At 52.1% G+C, this 16,804-nt stretch overlaps 1 pseudogene; it reads left to right on the forward strand.

The window, feature by feature from the left end:
* LOC127485381 (protein APCDD1 pseudogene) overlaps positions 1-16,804 on the forward strand; it is a 140,443-nt pseudogene that overhangs the window by 121,597 nt on the left and 2,042 nt on the right.

Below are 16,804 nucleotides of genomic sequence, written 5' to 3' on the forward strand. Positions count from 1 at the left end.
TGCTCCATTTCCAATCCAGCTCTCTGCTAATGGCCTGGGAAAGCAAAGGATGGCCTAAGTCCCTGGGCCCCTGCACCTGCCTGGGAGACCCAGAAGAAGCTCCTGGCTTTGGATCAGCTCAGCTCTGGCTGTTGCAGTCATGTGGGGAGTGAACCAGTGGATGGAAGCCTTCTCTCTTGCTCTACCTCTCTGACCCTTTCAAATAAAATAAGTTTAAGGAAGGATTTTTTTAAGTGTCTCATTTGTCCTTATACCAGGCATCTAGAACAGTCTAGGACACAGCAGAGGAACATCTAAGTTCAAGTTGAAGCCTCAAATCCCTGAGACCCGAGTACAGTTGATGTTGTAAGATAGAGACGAGCATGAGATCATCCTTTATGTTGAAAGTTAAAATATTCTTCACAAGTCAGATCAGCTGGGCCCTGCCTCTCCCATCGTGCCAGAACACCTCCTGCAACAAGGAGCCGGAGTCTTGGCCAGCGACTAGAAGCTACCCAGACACGTGCAAGTAAGGACACTGAACCACGGCACTTCTGCTGGCTGGCTGTGCGTGCACTATTGCACGGTGGAGCTCTGCACGGCTTTCAGCCCTCAGTGCTACGCAGTTTGTGGGTCTCCCCTCCCCCATCTGATCCAATGCTGTCCAGCTTAGCTTAGCCATGGTTTGGCTTCTAAAGCAGCGTTAATCCAGGGTGGTCATCCACATATCCAGAGCATTCAACAAGGATAGGATACTTCAACATTCTTCAGCTCGAGCATTCCACACACAGTCTTATCTGTAGGAGGGGCAGTTTAGGAGGTTGTGGGAGATGACCACCCCGGGGTGGGGGCAGCAGCACAGGGCTGGCAGCAGGAACTCAGGTGGCAGCAGGAGCTCAAGACCACTCCCACCCAGCAGTCTCCAGGGCGCAGGCATCACGTGGAGCAGGCTGTTGCTGCCCACGCCCACGTTCTGCAGGTGGGCAGTGTGAAGTCTGTAGGACAGATGGGTAATATCGGTGCCCAGAAGTCCACATCTTAAGGTCTCCAGTGGTCTCTGCATGTCACTAAGGCAACACAAGTAGTTATTCCCAGGGAGCTGAGGCCAGAGCTCTTAGCTTGGTACAGCTCCATTGCCCCCCCACACCCTAAGACAACCATAGGAGACCATCTCCTCACTTCGAGAGGACTTCAGAGTCAGGTGCTCTCCCATACCTACCATGGATGCTACATACACATTACTGGGCCACTGCTACCCACGTGAGCCTCACTTCTGCCACGGAAGCTATGGAGGTCAAGCTTTGGAAAGATCTCTGCACGCTAGGGCTGATCTGTTCCTAGGTGACGAGTTTGGGAAGATGCTCCACCCCCTCTTTTGCACCCCTTTTCCCCCAACCGCTAGCTTCCTAGTTGAGCAGAAGGCCTACTGGAGTTTCCACAAGCTCACCATTTGTGAGAGGGGTGCCTAGCCTAGCCGTGAAGACAGCAGCACTGCACAAATGTGGTGCTAGTTTGATTCCCAGCTCCAGCTTCCAACTCCAGAGCCCTGCTCATGGGGGATTCAAGGGTTCCCTGCTGTCCTGGATTGAACAGTGTCACCACCCACCCCCAAGTGCATGTCCAACAGGAGTCTTTGAATGGAAATAGGGTCTTGGCAGATGTGATCAGGTCAAGGTGAGGTTAGACTAGAGGGTGGGCCCCTAGTCTGTTGACTGCAGTCCCTTAGAGACACAGACACACAGGGGAAGAAGCCATGTGCAGAGGCAGACTGCCCTGACGTGCCAAGGAGCACAAAGGATCACCAGCAAGCAGCAGGAGGTAGAACATCAAGCAACAACTCCTCCCCCGGAGCTTTTGGGGGGAGCACGGCCATGTCCACACCTTGACTTCCGACGTCCAGCCTTCACTCACAAGGGAATACATTACCATGTTTTCAGCCACCCAGCTTGGGATCCTATGAAGGGACCCCTGGGAGTCTACTACACAGGCCATTTCGTATTCAAACAACCCTCCCACGTGCTCACCTGGCAGCTGTGTGGCTGGCCCAAGACACAGCAAAGCTTACGGAGGTAGTCCAGCTTATCGAACCAGGAGAAGAAGGCCACAGGAGTTCCTGGAGATGCACCGTGGTGTGAGCAGGTCTGCTCCTGCTGGGGTGGGGGAGGGGGAAGGAGCCAGGTCGGGTCTGGCTGACCCTGCAGCCTGTGGCTGCCAACATCGGCTCCCCTTTCCCCAGGATCTTCACCACAGGGGGCACGGCACTCCATGAGCAAGCAGCTTCCTGCCCTGGAGGCATGGAGACCCTCCCCGGGCATGGAGGAGACAGGACAGGAAGTGGCGACTTCCTGTCAGAGCAGGAGACCATGCCCCTCTGCCCTTGAAGATGAGAGCAAGGCAAGAGTCCCCCAGCTCTGGGACCCATGGAGGCTCCGCCCTTGGATTCTTTACTAGCCTGGCCTTGGCCACCACCGAGGCCGGCCCTGCCTTGGCTAGTGCGTGTGCATGTGCATGTGCATATGCGTGTGCAAGACACAAAAGGGATGAGAGATCTCCCAGCACATCTCCCTCCTAGGTAAAGCCCAGCACCCTCAGCTTTGGCCTTCTGTGAAGATGAGCAAAGATACAGGCTCCTTCAAGCAGCCGCAGCCCTGGGATGCAGCAGGCCTTTGGTCCCCGTCCCTCCACAGGCCACCAGCTGCCCCACCCCACCTGCCACCCCAGGCACTGGGGTTTGTCCACACAATGCTTCCCTGCAGGCCTCTCGTCCCTTCTCACACGCAGCCCTTTGTCAGAGGGCCGTCCCCACTCCTGCCCACCTCAGGCAGACCTGACCTACACCCAACAGGTGCACGTCCACGGAGGCTCCCACCCCGGGGTGACTCCCACTGACTGTGCCTCTGCCCCCACCTCCCCCTGCTCCAGCCTTACCTGGGTGAGCACACTGACTGTGCCTCTGCCCGCACCTCCCCCTGCTCCAGCCTTACCTGGGTGAGCACACTGACTGTGCCTCTGCCCGCACCTCCCCCTGCTCCAGCCTCACCTGGGTGAGCACACTGACTGTGCCTCTGCCCGCACCTCCCCCTGCTCCAGCCTCACCTGGGTGAGCACACTGACTGTGCCTCTGCCCGCACCTCCCCCTGCTCCAGCCTTACCTGGGTGAGCACACTGACTGTGCCTCTGCCCGCACCTCCCCCTGCTCCAGCCTTACCTGGGTGAGCAGCGGGACCACAACTCCTGAGCCATGGCTACTCGATGATGCCAGCTGGAGGCAAGGAGAGGGCCAGGCCTGTGCCATCACTGTCCATCTTCGAGCGGCCCTCATCGAGGGCAGGGTCAGGAAGAGGGAGCTCTCCAGGGACAGGACACAGCTGAGTCCTCAGCACTCACAGGCTCCGCACTGCAAGATACAAGACACCGAGAGGGGGACTGGTCTGTGCATCTCCACCAACCCGAGAACAAGACAGGGAACCCTCAAGCAATCCCACACCGCTCAGCCTCTTCCCATGTCACGCAAGGGCAGCCCAGGCCTCCCCGCTGACAGCAACATCCTCACCACCCACTCCTGCTCATGCCTGGAGCAGAGACCCACAGCTCCCTTTCCGCCCAAGAGAAGCCACAGGGGCTTCTTCCAGTCCTGGACACTTGGGGGCTGGCAGGAAGACAGGCATCTCAGCATATCCACTGTTCCTTAACAGGTCTAAGTGGAGAGAGCTTGTGTCCCCTCCCAAGCCCCCCCAGGGAATTTCCATCAGCACATGCACAGGTTCAGGAGCCAGAGAGAAGGTGGACTGAGGGCTTAACTTCTGTGTAGACCGCAGCTCAGAGCTCAGCTTGTAAGGGGACAGGGAAGCCACCAAGAATCAAACCAGGCAGGTGGCCCAGGCATGGCCCCAGGAAAGCGGACTGATGGGCAGGCCCAGCTTCCTTTCCCAGCCAGGAATCCAAGCCTCTAAGCACAATGGCCCTCAGCCCAGGAGTCTGCCAGGTGACAGACCAGGAGCCTAAGTGCATCGATTTGGGAGATTTCTCACAGCGAACAGCCAGGCACAAAGGCTACACTCTACAGCGCTATCTGCAACTGCTTAGGCACCGCCTTCCCACTGCCTGTCCTTAAATGCACGGAGCTAAGGAGCTAAGGTGCACACCCTCGTGGCTGGGGCCGCCTTGCGGTGCAGTGGGCTAAGCTGCCGCCAGCTCGTTCCCCACCTTGGAGTGCTCCAGACCCAGTGCCCTCAGGTCACGTTCCATGTGCACAGTTGAGTGAATCACTGGCCACAGGCAACTAAACTCCACTTCCAGCCTCGCCCTGCTCCCCGGGAGGTCAGGGAGTGGAACTCTAGTCCTGTAGCTGGTTGCTCTGGCAACAGCTTTCCCAGTGGCCACACCAGGCTAGACTGAGGTGTGGTTAAAGGGGCTTATTGCCAATAAAGGGTTCTATTCACCTTACTTGTGCCTGAATGACCTCAGCAATGGGGGGGGGGGTGGATGGGTAATGAAAATTTAACAGGTGCTCCTATGCCCTCATCACTTAGGAAACCACAAGGGCTCCAGGGGTTCTGGCCAGGAGGCAGGGATGGAGACCAAAATATCTTCCTTCTATGTTGATGGATGTTTAGACAGGCAAATGGTAAATAGTCAGAGAAAAATACTGTGGCTGTTAGTCAACTTAAAGGACTGATATGAGGGTAAGAGGAATGGTGTGTCAATGAAGAGGTAAAATGGATAATCCCAGGGACTGGCATAGTGGGTTAAGCTGCTGCCTGCGACACTAGTGTCCCATATGGGTACCGGCTTGAGTCCTGGCTGCTCCACTTCCCATCCAGCTCCCTGCTCCTGTGCCCAGGAGAGCAACAGAGGCTCAAGTGCTAGGGCTCCTGCCACCTCCACAGGGACCTGGACAGAGTTCCAGGATTCGGGCTCCAACTCTGACCAGCCCTGGCTGTTGCAGCCATTTGGGGAATGAACCAGCAGATGGAAGACTTGTCTTCCCAACTCTGCATTTCAAATAGATAAAAAATCTCTTAAATAAATGGATAATCCTGTTTCAGGACAGGAAAAAGCAGGAAATTGACAAACCTAGGGGGGAAAACATGGACTTAACAGTGTGCATCATGTGGAGACCAGGTAGTAACAGAAGTTAGTATAAGACCAACAACTTGTGCCAAGAAGCCACTACCACTTGGAGTGGGAATGGGGGTGGCAGATGGACTACTTTCATTACCATCCTATCCCACGGTACTACTCATGGCTTTTAAAATAAAAAAGGAAAACACAGCCCCCTACTGCCCATCTGCTTCTGCCACAGCACAGGCTGTTGAGAGGTAGTGAGATAGACCCCGGGACAGGATCTCATCTTGCTGGACCACCAACCAAACACAAAGCAAGGAGCAAGGGTGCACCAGTCACCGCTGACTGGAGATAACAGGGGCCAAGGGTGAGTGAGCGGGACGGGAGGGGGGGTCAGCTCTGAGCTGGGAGCCCAGGATCGGGATGCGAGCTTCCACCCTCATGGGATCAGCAGCCAAGAAGTGGAACTAACAGCACAGCCCACTACTTAAAGAAAATGACCCGGGGCCGACATCGTGGCACTGAAGGTTAAGCTGCCACCTGTGATGCCTGCATGCCATATAGGCAGGCGCCCATTGGAGACCCAGCTGCTCCACTTCTGAACCAGCTCCCTGCTAAAGTGCCCAGGACAGCTGAAGATGGCCCAAAAGCCTGGGCCCCTGCCACCCACGTGGGAGACCCAGAAGCAGCTCCAGGCTCCTGGATCTGACTTGGCACAGCCCAGCCTTCACGGACATTTGGGGAGTGACCCAGCAGATGGAAGACCTCTCCCTAACTCAGCCTTTCAAATACATCTGTAAAAATAAGTGGCCCAATCCTGTTTCGATGCTGGTTAAAACCAACCTGATGTCCTTGTATGTGGACATGAGTTGGCTCGAGACCATCTAGCGGTGAATGCGCCATAGTAGCCGGACCCAGCTGAGGCTGAAGGACCCCATGCCCGAGCAGCAGCCTCATCTAACTCACCTAACACAGGAAGCCTGAACCCCTCACTGTTCATTCTCCACCCTCAACTGAACGAGAAACTCGTGTTACCTCAATAACTCCGTGGGCATATGCAACCACCACCCTTTGAATAGACGTCATCCATCCCAGAACTTCATGAGTAGGTAGAAGTTCCCTGAAAACAAGCCCTGTAAGCGGTAGCTCTTGGCTGCTCCAGTTTTTGGTCACAAGACACCCTTGCTCCTGGCTTAGTTGACCGAGATGGTTCTGAGCATCTTCATTAGCATTAACAGTGTACAAGGGGCTGGCACTGTGGTGTAGCAGGTAAAGCTGCCGCCTGCCGTGCTGCCATCCCACATGGGCACCAGACCACGTGAAACCCGGCTGCTCCACTTCTGATCCCACCCTGTGCTATGGCCTGGGAAAGCAGAAGATGGCCCAAGTCCTTGGGCCCCTGCACCTGCATGGGAGACCTAGACGAAGCTCCTGGCTTTGGATCGGCGCAGCTCCGGCCACTGCAGCCACTTGGGGAGTGAACCAGCAGATGGAAGCCCTCTCTCTGCCTCTCCTTTCTGTGTAACTCTTTCATGTAAATAAAAAAATCTTAAAAAAAAAAAAAAAGGAGGGGGCGAGGAGCCACAGGCTAGGAAGAGACCTTTTCAGTGGCTGTAGTTGACGTACTAACACAATTAAGAATTATGTTAACCATGAGAGAGATACCCCAGAAGTGGGATTTTCCCCTAACGAGCAAAGTGTATCAATGGACAATTCAGAGAGGGAGTCACTGTGTCCTCACTTGATCTGGAACTTAGTTCTGGAATCCAGGCACTCAAGCAGAGCATGGGGAAGACGGTAAACATGGCCGAGTTCAGCCAAGCAAGTGTAGTCTTAGGAACAGCAGCAAGGGGACTTTCGGGCCACGTGAAACCCATCCATGTTAGCTAAGGTGCTTACTGATGTCAGCTCCTGCCCTCCCAGAAGCTGGGAGGTGGGGGCCCTTCCTCCAGGTGTTGGCTGTAGCCGTGAACCTGCTTGGCCATCTTGAGCCTTCTCAGCAGGCAGATGAAGGCTGCAGCCTACAGTTGTTAGGAACCCTTCGCATTTGTTCGAGTCGGCTGGAGGCCTGGTTGAAGAGGGCTCAGGGAAGCCCGGTTGGGAGTTTGGTCAAGGAATCTGCCAGCACATACCAGCAACAGCCTATTAGTCAGTAGTGGTAGAGGGGTGGGTATTTGGTGCAGCCTCCATAGACCCCCCAAATCCCATATGGGAGCACCTGGGCTTCAGTCCCAGCTCCGCTCCCAATTCCAGCGTCCTGCGGACCTGCACCTGGGAAGCAGCAGGCGATGGCTCAAGTCCCTGGGTCCCTGCCACCCACGTCAGAGACCCAGGTGGAGTCAGGGGCTCCTGGCCCAGCTTCAGCTGTTGCAGGCATTTGGGGAGTCAACCAGGGATAGGAGCTCACTGTGTCTGTCTGCCTTTCAAATAACATGGAAATAAGTGGTGAGGAGAACCAAGTATACTCCTGTGCTCCATCACAGCCTTATGGTGTATGAGCAGTACCTGCAGGAGGAACAGAGCTTCAACCTGGAGACAGCATAGACACACAGTGGACAGAAGAAGCAAAGGGCGAAAAACACACGCAGAATCTTCAGGAATTGGGTTTTAACATCTCCAGCTTTAGACTATCAAGCTAGTTACAGTTTAGGCCATGCTTTGGAGTACCAGTCAGAATACATTTATCTCAGCAGCGTTTAAAAACAACCTAAAGCAGGGCCAGCTCTGTGGCACAGCAGGTAAAGCTGCCGCCTGCAGTACTGGCATCCCACAAAGGTGGCGGTTTGAGTCCCAGCTGCTCCACTTCCAGTCCAGCTCCCTGCTAATGCACCTGGGAAAGCAGTAGAAGATGGCCCAAGTGCTTGGGCCTCTGCACCCATGTGGGAGACCTGGAAGAAGTTCCTGGCTCTGGCCTGGCCCAGCCCCAGCCCCAGCCCCAGTCATTGGGGCCATTTGGGGAGTGAACCAGCATGATGGAAGAGCTCTCTGCCTCTCTGTAATGCTGCCTTTCAAATAAGTCTTAAAGCAGGCAAACCAAGCAAGAACAAAGGACTGAGATGAAGTAGACCTGGATTCAAAGGTGAGAAGCAGAACCTACCTACAGCCCTGCAGCATGACACCTCGAGCCCTGAGCCATGCCGGCACCAAGCAGAGAATGGTGGGAAAGCTGCTGCACCTATTGTCACCACCACCTCCCTGTGCTTATGAAGGAGCCGCCGAGGCCTCTCATTGGTCACGCTGAGTAGGTGCCCGCCCCCAGGCCAATCGGCTGTGAGCTGGTGTGGGGCTGACGTAATGCCCCCAGTAGCTCCCTGCACTACCTTTTTGTTTGTTTTTTTTTTTTTTTAAATTGTCTCCCACGTTGCACATCAGGGCTCAATCCACAGTGTCATCTCCAGTTTGTCGATGTCGCCTTGGCCAACAAAGCAGTCAGTCTGTTTTCCCACCAGACTCGGTTCCCAGAATCCCTCCAATGACTGCACCTTTTTACAATTCTGTCTTGTGTGCTTGCTTTTTGTGGTTTTTCTGGAAGGTTTTCCCCAGAAATCCACCCAACCACACACACACACACAGACCCTTTTCTTCCTTAACTCACATTTCAGAGAGAGGCACTTGTTTCCCTCATCCCCTGCTCTGGCTGCTGTCAATGCCCTCTGGCCATAGAACACCAACCCCTCCAAGTCTCTTCTCTGAATTTTTTTAAGGTTTATTAAAACAGATTTAGAGAAGCCAAGAGCCAGGATTCCATCCAGGTCTCCCACATGGGTAACAGCGCCCAACTACTTGAGCCATCTACCCTTGGCTTTCCCAGGTGCGTTAGCAGGGAGCTGGGTTGGCAGTGGAGCAGCTGGGACTCCAGCCGGCACTCCGACATAGGGGGCTGGTGTTGCAAGCGGTGGCTTAACCCACTGCACCACAACACAGACCGTTCCTCTAAAAACCTTCAAGTCAGTCTTACTTTGTCCCTCCCTATAGTCATTTAGACAGCCCAAAGACATGACTAGATACACACGATACAACTAAACACCTGACTTTCATTGTTAAATGCAATCAGGTGGGTCCAGCACTGTGGTGTAGTGGGTAAAGCTGCTGCCTGCAGTGCCGGCATCCCATATGGGCACCGGTTCGAGTCCCAGCTGCTCCACTTCTGATCCAGCTCTCTGCTATGGCCTGGGAAAGTAGTGGAAAATGGCCCAACGTTTCACTACAGGTGAAATCACTTTAGATGTTTTCTTAGATAACTGAAGATTTCATTCCAAAGCCACCTATATTTTAAAAAAAATTCTAACCATCTTTGAAGGAAATTTCTCAACTCTTTCCTTTAGAAGTAGATAAAATATGACTTTATTTGGATTTTATAAAATAAGCTCTGAGTGGGGCCTCGCAGCCTCTTAGTTGATGTTCTGTTTGTCACTCCGGGTTTTGGCTCGCTCGCTGGCTCTTTCCTGTGTCTCTGTTACCTCTGTCTATCTGTCCTTACTGCCTTGCTCCCAGCTATCTGCCAGCTAATTAAGGTTGTCAGCCAACTGCTAAGTAAATGCACTGTTTGCGCAGTGCTTATACAAAATTGACCTGTTTGGTGTTAGTGTTTATCCTAACACTAACACATGATGGATGGTGCATTTCTCTGGATACACTGACCCCTCTGCCGGTTTGCAGAGAAGGGTCAGCTTATTTTAATTTGGATTGCACACTAGGTTATTTTAAACTTTGGGAATGTTAAGCTTTGAGTTGAGGTAATTTTTAAAAGTTACTGTATTCAAAGAGAACTAATTCTACCTAAAGCCTTTGTAAATCATTAAAAACCAAGTTAGTCAAATCTAAAGAGAGAGAGATAGAGAGAGAGAGAGGGAGGAAGGGAGGGAGGGAGGGAAGAAGGAAATGGGCCAAGTCCTCAGGCCCCTGCACCCACATGGGAGACCCAGAAGACGCTCCAGGCTCCTGGCTTCAGATCAGCTCAGCTGTGGCCATTGCAGCAAATTGGGGAGTGAACCAGTGAATGGAAGTCAGTCTCTCTCTCTCTCTCTCTCTCTCTCTGCCTCTCTGGAGACCTCTGCCTTTCAAGTAAATAAATAAATCTAAAAAAATGGCCACAATGCAAAAGATGTGTTGAATTTTTAAAGCTATTGTCTGTAATTATATCTAATATAGTCTCAATCATTTATAAAAATGCACCACCTTTAACCAAAGTAACCAAAAGATAGAAAAATCTAGAACCTTTGATCTGTTTTTCTCCAGATCGGTTTTTCCCAGGGTCCAGACACAGTCAACACACAACAAAAGCCCCAGTGTCTACGGGGGAAGAGGGAGGTAGGGTGTCGGGGCCATGGCAGGCAGGGCAGCAGCAGGTGCACACAATCCCAGGAACAAGTGTGCAGACAGGGGGCACCAGGAGGGGCTTCCAGGTGGGCCTCATCTCCATCTTCCTAACCTGGGCCCGGGAGCCAGGAACCCCCTGCCTGCCCCCTCCAGGTAACAGCGGGAACTCTCAGTACCCCCATGCCCTTCTTCAGCCTGTTCAGGCCCTGTGGGCACCTGGAGGGGTCTTTGCTAGTGGGTGGACCCTGGCAATCTGGGAACCCCTCTCCTGACACCTGTTCCCCCCTTTACAGTTCAGAAAGTTCTCTGCATTAACCTGCTTCAAACTTGCCTATCAATCAAAAGGGTGTGTGTGTGTGTAGTCTTGCTAGACAGATGTAGAGGTGTGGTGGATGGGCTAGATCGAGGTAGGAAAATGTGCTGTTGGCACACCAGAGAAAGCCAATCATTGCTCCCTCTCGGGGTCTTGCCCAAGAGGTGAGGGTTGAAAGAATGGTGGAACCCTGTGTCAGTGGCTGCCAAGGACCACCAAGTCCTTCCTCCAAGTAAGCAGTTGGGCGGAAGTTGGAAGGCCACCAAGGGAATCGGTGTTTGATCAGTTGTCATCAGCTTAAGTAGGCAGAAACAAGGTGAGGAGTGGGGGGGGGTGGATTGTGCACAGGAAACAGGGCTTGGGGAAGGGTCTGAGCCAATCTTGAAAGACGATGTCATGAAAAGGAATCTGAGAGGCCAGAAGCCAGCACCGTGCTATAATGGGCTAAGCCTCTCCCTGCAGTGCCAGCATCCCATATGGGCGCCGGTTCAAGTCCCAGCTGCTCGTCTTCCAATGCAGCTCTCTGCTATGGCCTGGGAAAGCAGTAGAAGATGGCCCAAGTACTTGGGCCCCTGGAAGAAGCTCCTGGCTCCTGGCTTCAGACTGGTGCAACTCCGGCCATTGCAGCCATTTGGGGAGTGAACCAGCAGATGGAAGACCTCTCTCTCTGTCTCTGTATCTCTGTCTCTATCTCTATTTCTCTCTATGCCTTTCAAATAAATAAATACATGGTTAATAAAACTCCTTTTCCATGATTTCCAATGAGGAGCATGGCCTTGGAAATCCATGGTGGGAGTGAGAGGCAGGAAGACCCCTGCAGGCAGTGGTGATGGCCAGGACGTGAAGGACTCTTGGCTCCAAAGCAGCCATGGGCAGAAGACTAATGCGGCTTCTCTGAGAGGGAAGCAGACAGAGGAAACCCTCAGCAGTGCGGGCTCTCGCGCTCACCGGAAACAGCAGAGGGGCTTTTTCTGGCATCGTAGTGGAAAAAGAACGTTGCCCTCCACGCACCTGCTGTGCAGGTGTCGCCTGCCCTCCCAGGAGGTAAAGTCCCTGGCTCAGGGCTTGAGGAGAAACTCCAAGGAAGAGGTCCAAGTTCAAAGCCAGAGACTGAATCCGAGACACAGGGCCGACCCTGGAAAATGCAGGTGTGCTCCCCAAAGCTGAGGGGACACGTGTGTTCTTTTTTTTTTAACTTTTATTTAATGAATATAAATTTCCAAAGTACAACTTATGGATTACAATGGCTTCCCCCCCATAACGTCCCTCCCACCCGCAACCCTCCTCTCTCCCACACCCTCTCCCCTTCCATTCACATCAAGATTCATTTTCAATTCTCTTTATATACAGAAGATCAGTTTAGCATACATTAAGTAAATATTTCAACAGTTTGCTCCCACACAGAAACATAAAGTGAAAAATAGATGATTTTTTAAATGATGATGAAATCGTGTGTTCTGAACTCGCGCTTGGATGGGTGGGCGTGGGGTGCAGGGGCCGAGTCCCCACCTCGGGTCACCCACATCCCCTCAGAGTGCACGGGTTCGAGTTTCCCCTCTGCCTCCAACCCAGCTTTCTGCATACGCACGTCTAGGAAGGGAGCAGGCGATGGCTCGAGTGCTTCCGTCCCTGCTGCCCCTGTGGAAGACCTGGATGGAGCTCCTGGTTCCTGACTTCAGCCTGGTCCAGCCTCAGCACTGTGGGCATCTGAGGGGGGAACCATGGTGGGGAGAGCTCCCTCTGCCTCTATTCTCCCTCCCTCTCCCTCTTCCCTTCTACTCTCTCTCTCTCCCCCTTTCCCTCTATTCTCTCTCCTTCAAATAAATTCCTTAAATAAATCAATTTATTAAAAGACACCAGTCCTATATTATGGGCCATCACAATCAACTATGACCTGGTCTTACTTATATGCACAAAGACTATTTCCAAATGATGCCACCTTCACAAGTGCTGGGAGTTAGGAGACAGGTAATAGTGTCTCCTTAATAGCCTTTCAATCCCTGATCTTGGGGTTATTTTCTGTCTACTTAGATCTTCTTTGTTTCTGAATTGTTATCCATGTGCAACTCTTCATCTCTGTGGTTAAGCTTATTCTTAAGAATTTTATTCGAGGCTGGCACTATGCCATAGTGGGTAAAGCCACTGCCTGCAGTGCCAGCATCCCATATGGGCGCCGGTTCAAGTCCCGGCTGCCACTTCCAATCCAGCTCTCTGCTGTGGCCTGGGAGAGCAGTGGGAGATGGCCCATGTCCTGGGGCCCTTGCACCCATGTGGGAGACCTGGAGGAAGCTCCTGGCTCCTGGTTACAGATCAGCGCATCTCTGGCCATTGGGGCCATCTGGGAAGTGAACCAGTGGGTGGAAGACCCCCCCCCTCTCTCTCTCTGTCTCTCTGTCTCTGTCTCTCCTTCTCTTTCTCTAACTCTGACTTTAAAATAAATAATTAAATCTTAAAAAATTTTATTTTCGATGACACTATTTTGAGTGAGATTCTCTTAATTTACTTTTTGGACAGTTCATTGTTGTGTGTAGAAATATGATAGCTTTTTTCAGATTTATTTGTTTATTTGAAGGGCAGAGTTACAAAAAGAGAAAAAGAGACAGAGACAGAGACGTCTTCCATCCGCTGGTTCACTCCCCAAATGGCCACAATGGCTGGAGCTGGGCAGATCTGAAGCCAGGAACTTCCTCCAGGTCACCCAAGTGGGTGTGGGGATCAAACGCTTGGGCCATCTTCGACTGCTGGGTCTTGAACCGGTGCCCATATAGGATGCCAGCACTGCAGGCCAGGGCTTTAACCCACTGCACCACAGCGCTGGCCCTGAGCCTATCTAGTACTTTTGTTGAGGCTTCAGTTTTTGTGGAGCAGGTGTTGTGGTGCAGTGGATAAAGGGGGTTAAGAGCACTGGTTGGAATCCCAGCTGCTCCACTTCCAATCCAGCTTCCTGCTAATAAGGGTCTTGGGAAAGCAGTGGAAGATGGTCCAAGTGCTTGGGCCCCTGCACCCATGTGGGAGACCTAGATGGAGTTCCTGGCCCCTGGCTTTGGCCTGGCCTAGATCTGGCTGTTGTAGACATTTGGGGAGTGAACCAGCAGATGGAAGATTCTCTCTCACTCTCCCTCCCTCTTTCTCTTTTTCAAATAGGCAAGTAGATCATTCATTTTAAAAATTTATGCATATATGATCACACCTAATGCAAACATAATTTCACATCTTCCTTTCCAGCTGGGGTCCTTTAGTTTCTTTTTCTTCTCTAATTGTTCTGGCTGGGCAATGGTGACTAACATGTCAATGAACCTGGGACTGCAAATACCTCATCTAGGGGTGATTTTACTTCCTTTGCACATGCAATTTATTGATTTTAAAGGCAGAGTTAGAGAGAGAGACAGAGAGAGAGGTCTTCCATCCACTGGTTCACTCCCCAAATGGCCACAACGGCTGGAACTAGGCCAATCTGAAGCCAGGAGCCAGGAGCTTCTTCTGGGTCTCCCATGTGGGTGTGCACAGGAGCCCAAAGACTTGGGTCATCCTCTGCTGCCTTCCCAGGCACACTAGCAGAGAGCTGGAGAAGAAGTGGAACAACTGGGACTTAAAGCGTGCCCATATGGGATGCTGGTATCGCAGGCAGCAGCTTTACCCACTACACACAATGCCAGCCCCAGGAGTTTTCAACACTTAAGCTAGTCCACATTGACCCCCAGGATTCACCTATTACCATTTGTGATTTCCCACCCACGTTCTACCTCCAGCAGGGGCCTCTGCCCGGGTAAAGCTGTGATTCTTTGATCTGCCAGTCACATCCGTTTTCGGAGGAATGTTTTGTCTGTGACCTCATCTCTCATGTATCCAAGGAAAGTTAATTTTCAGTTTGTTAAGCTTTTCTCTTGTTTTGAAGCTGTGAGTGCCAAGCCCCATGTTTCCTACATTGGCCCACATCCTGGAAATCTATTTGTCCTTTTTGTTTTAAATAATGGAAATTTAGGTTTGCTTGTTTCACCAGCAGGTGGTCTCTTATCATCCCTTTTCCTGAACAAAAGGGAAGTGATGTACCAGGAAGAGTTCAATTTTTGAAAAATAGGAATAAGTGGCATCCTAGAATTAAAGCCTGGGCACCAGGCAGCCTTGAGTGTTCTTTCCCTGTTCTTCCTCGTGTGTGAGCTTTGACATCAGGTCTGTCCTGTCTGGCTGAGAGAAGTCTAAACATGTGGAGCATGGACTCTCATTAGTGGAAGTGTTACTGAAACCTAAGTCCTCATCAACAGTGACAGATTAACGAGGACAAAGCTGGAGGATGAAAGAAAGAGCAAGTTTAATTATCTACCAGTGGATGAGGAGGGTAGCAGTATCCTCCATGGGGTGATCTGGAGGTCTTAAGAAGTGCAAAAGAGCAGGTTGGGCTGCAAGTCAGGAGTTGAAGGTAGGGGCTGAGGAACAGGTAGATGACAAAACTGTTTGATAACAGGGTGTGTTATCAACCTCAGATATCAATGTGGGGGCCAGTGCTGTGGCGTAGCGGGTAAAGCATCCACCTGCAGTGCCACCATCCCATATGGCCACCAATTCAAGTCCCGGCTGCTACACTTCTGATCCAGCTCTCTGCTCTGGCCTGGGAAAGCAGTGGAAGATGGCCCAAGTCCTTGAGACCCTGCACCAACATGGGAGACCCAGAGGAAGCTCCTGGCTCCTGGCTTCAGATCGGCATAGTACAGGCCATTGTGGCCAAATGGGGAGTGAACAAACAGATGGGAGACTTTTCTCTCTCTCTGCCTAACTATTTCAAGTAAATGAATCTTTTTTAAAAAAAGATAAATTTAGAGCCGGCGCCGTGGCTCAATAGGCTAATCCTCCACCTTGCGGCGCCGGCACACCGGGTTCTAGTCCCGGTTGGGGCGCCGGATTCTGTCCCGGTTGCCCCTCTTCCAGGCCAGCTCTCTGCTATGGCCAGGGAGTGCAGTGGAGGATGGCCCAGGTGCTTGGGCCCTGCACCCCATGGGAGACCAGGAAAAGCACCTGGCTCCTGGCTCCTGCCAGGATCAGTGCGGTGCGCCGGCTGCAGCGGCGGCCATTGGAGGGTGAACCAGCGGCAAAAGGAAGACCTTTCTCTCTCTGTCTCTCTCACTGTCCACTCTGCCTGTCAAAAAAAAAAAAAAAAAAAAAAAAAGATAAATTTAGGGACAGGTGTTTGGCATAGCAGTTAGGATGTCTCTTGGAATCACTGCCTCACGTATCAGAGCACTTGGTTTTGAGTCTCAGCTCTGCTTCTAATTCCAGCATTCTTGCTAATGCACACCTGAGAGTCAGCAGGTTAAATGGCTCAAGTAGTTGGGTGCCTACCACCCATATGGGAGGCCTGCATTGAGTTCCTGGCTGCCAGCTTTGCTTGGTCCAGCCCTGGCCTTTGTGGGCATCTAGAGAGGGAACCAGTGGATGGAAGAGTTCTGTCTATGTGCGGGTAATTAGGCACACGAGGCAATTCAAAGATGGTGCCCAAAGGAAGTAAAGTGGGTGGAACCCAAAGCTAATTGGCCACACAACATCAGGGGAAGTGATGACAACTGATGATGAGTGTATAGACATATGGCTAGTCCTATAAAAAAACTGCCCCATAAACTGACCTTTTAAGTGATTGGTTGGTCCTTATGCCCTGCCCCAATGACTCTGCAGTTTTGTGCTTTAAAAGCCTTTGTTATGCGTGCAATAAACGAGTTCTTGCTTGACTTGACGCCCCTCTTCATCTGATTGTCTCCGGGATCAGAAGGCTGTGGAACGGGCAAGCAGCGCACTTACCTTTCCTCGGACCCAGTCCATCCTTGTTCGGGTGAACTAAGACCCTGCATCTGGCACCCAACGTGGGGCTCGAACCGTAACTTTTCGGCTGAGGCTAAGCAGTCTCTCAGGGTAAGTGAAACCCTCAGTATGGGTAATGCAGTTTCATCCAAAGAGGACAAGACCTTAAAGGCCTTACAGGACTTGGGAGAGCCCAAAGACTCAGAGGAAGATGGCAGGGAAAGAGAATGGGCTAAGAGTAATCAGGAAGCAAAAACGAAAGTAAAAGTCACTCCACCTAACCCATCTGCCCCAGAAGGACCGGAAACCCCCCCCCATACCTCCCGGGGGCAGAGGTGG

This window comes from Oryctolagus cuniculus, chromosome 21, assembly GCF_964237555.1.
Source record: "Oryctolagus cuniculus chromosome 21, mOryCun1.1, whole genome shotgun sequence".
In the NCBI taxonomy this organism is placed as follows: Eukaryota; Metazoa; Chordata; class Mammalia; order Lagomorpha; family Leporidae; genus Oryctolagus; species Oryctolagus cuniculus.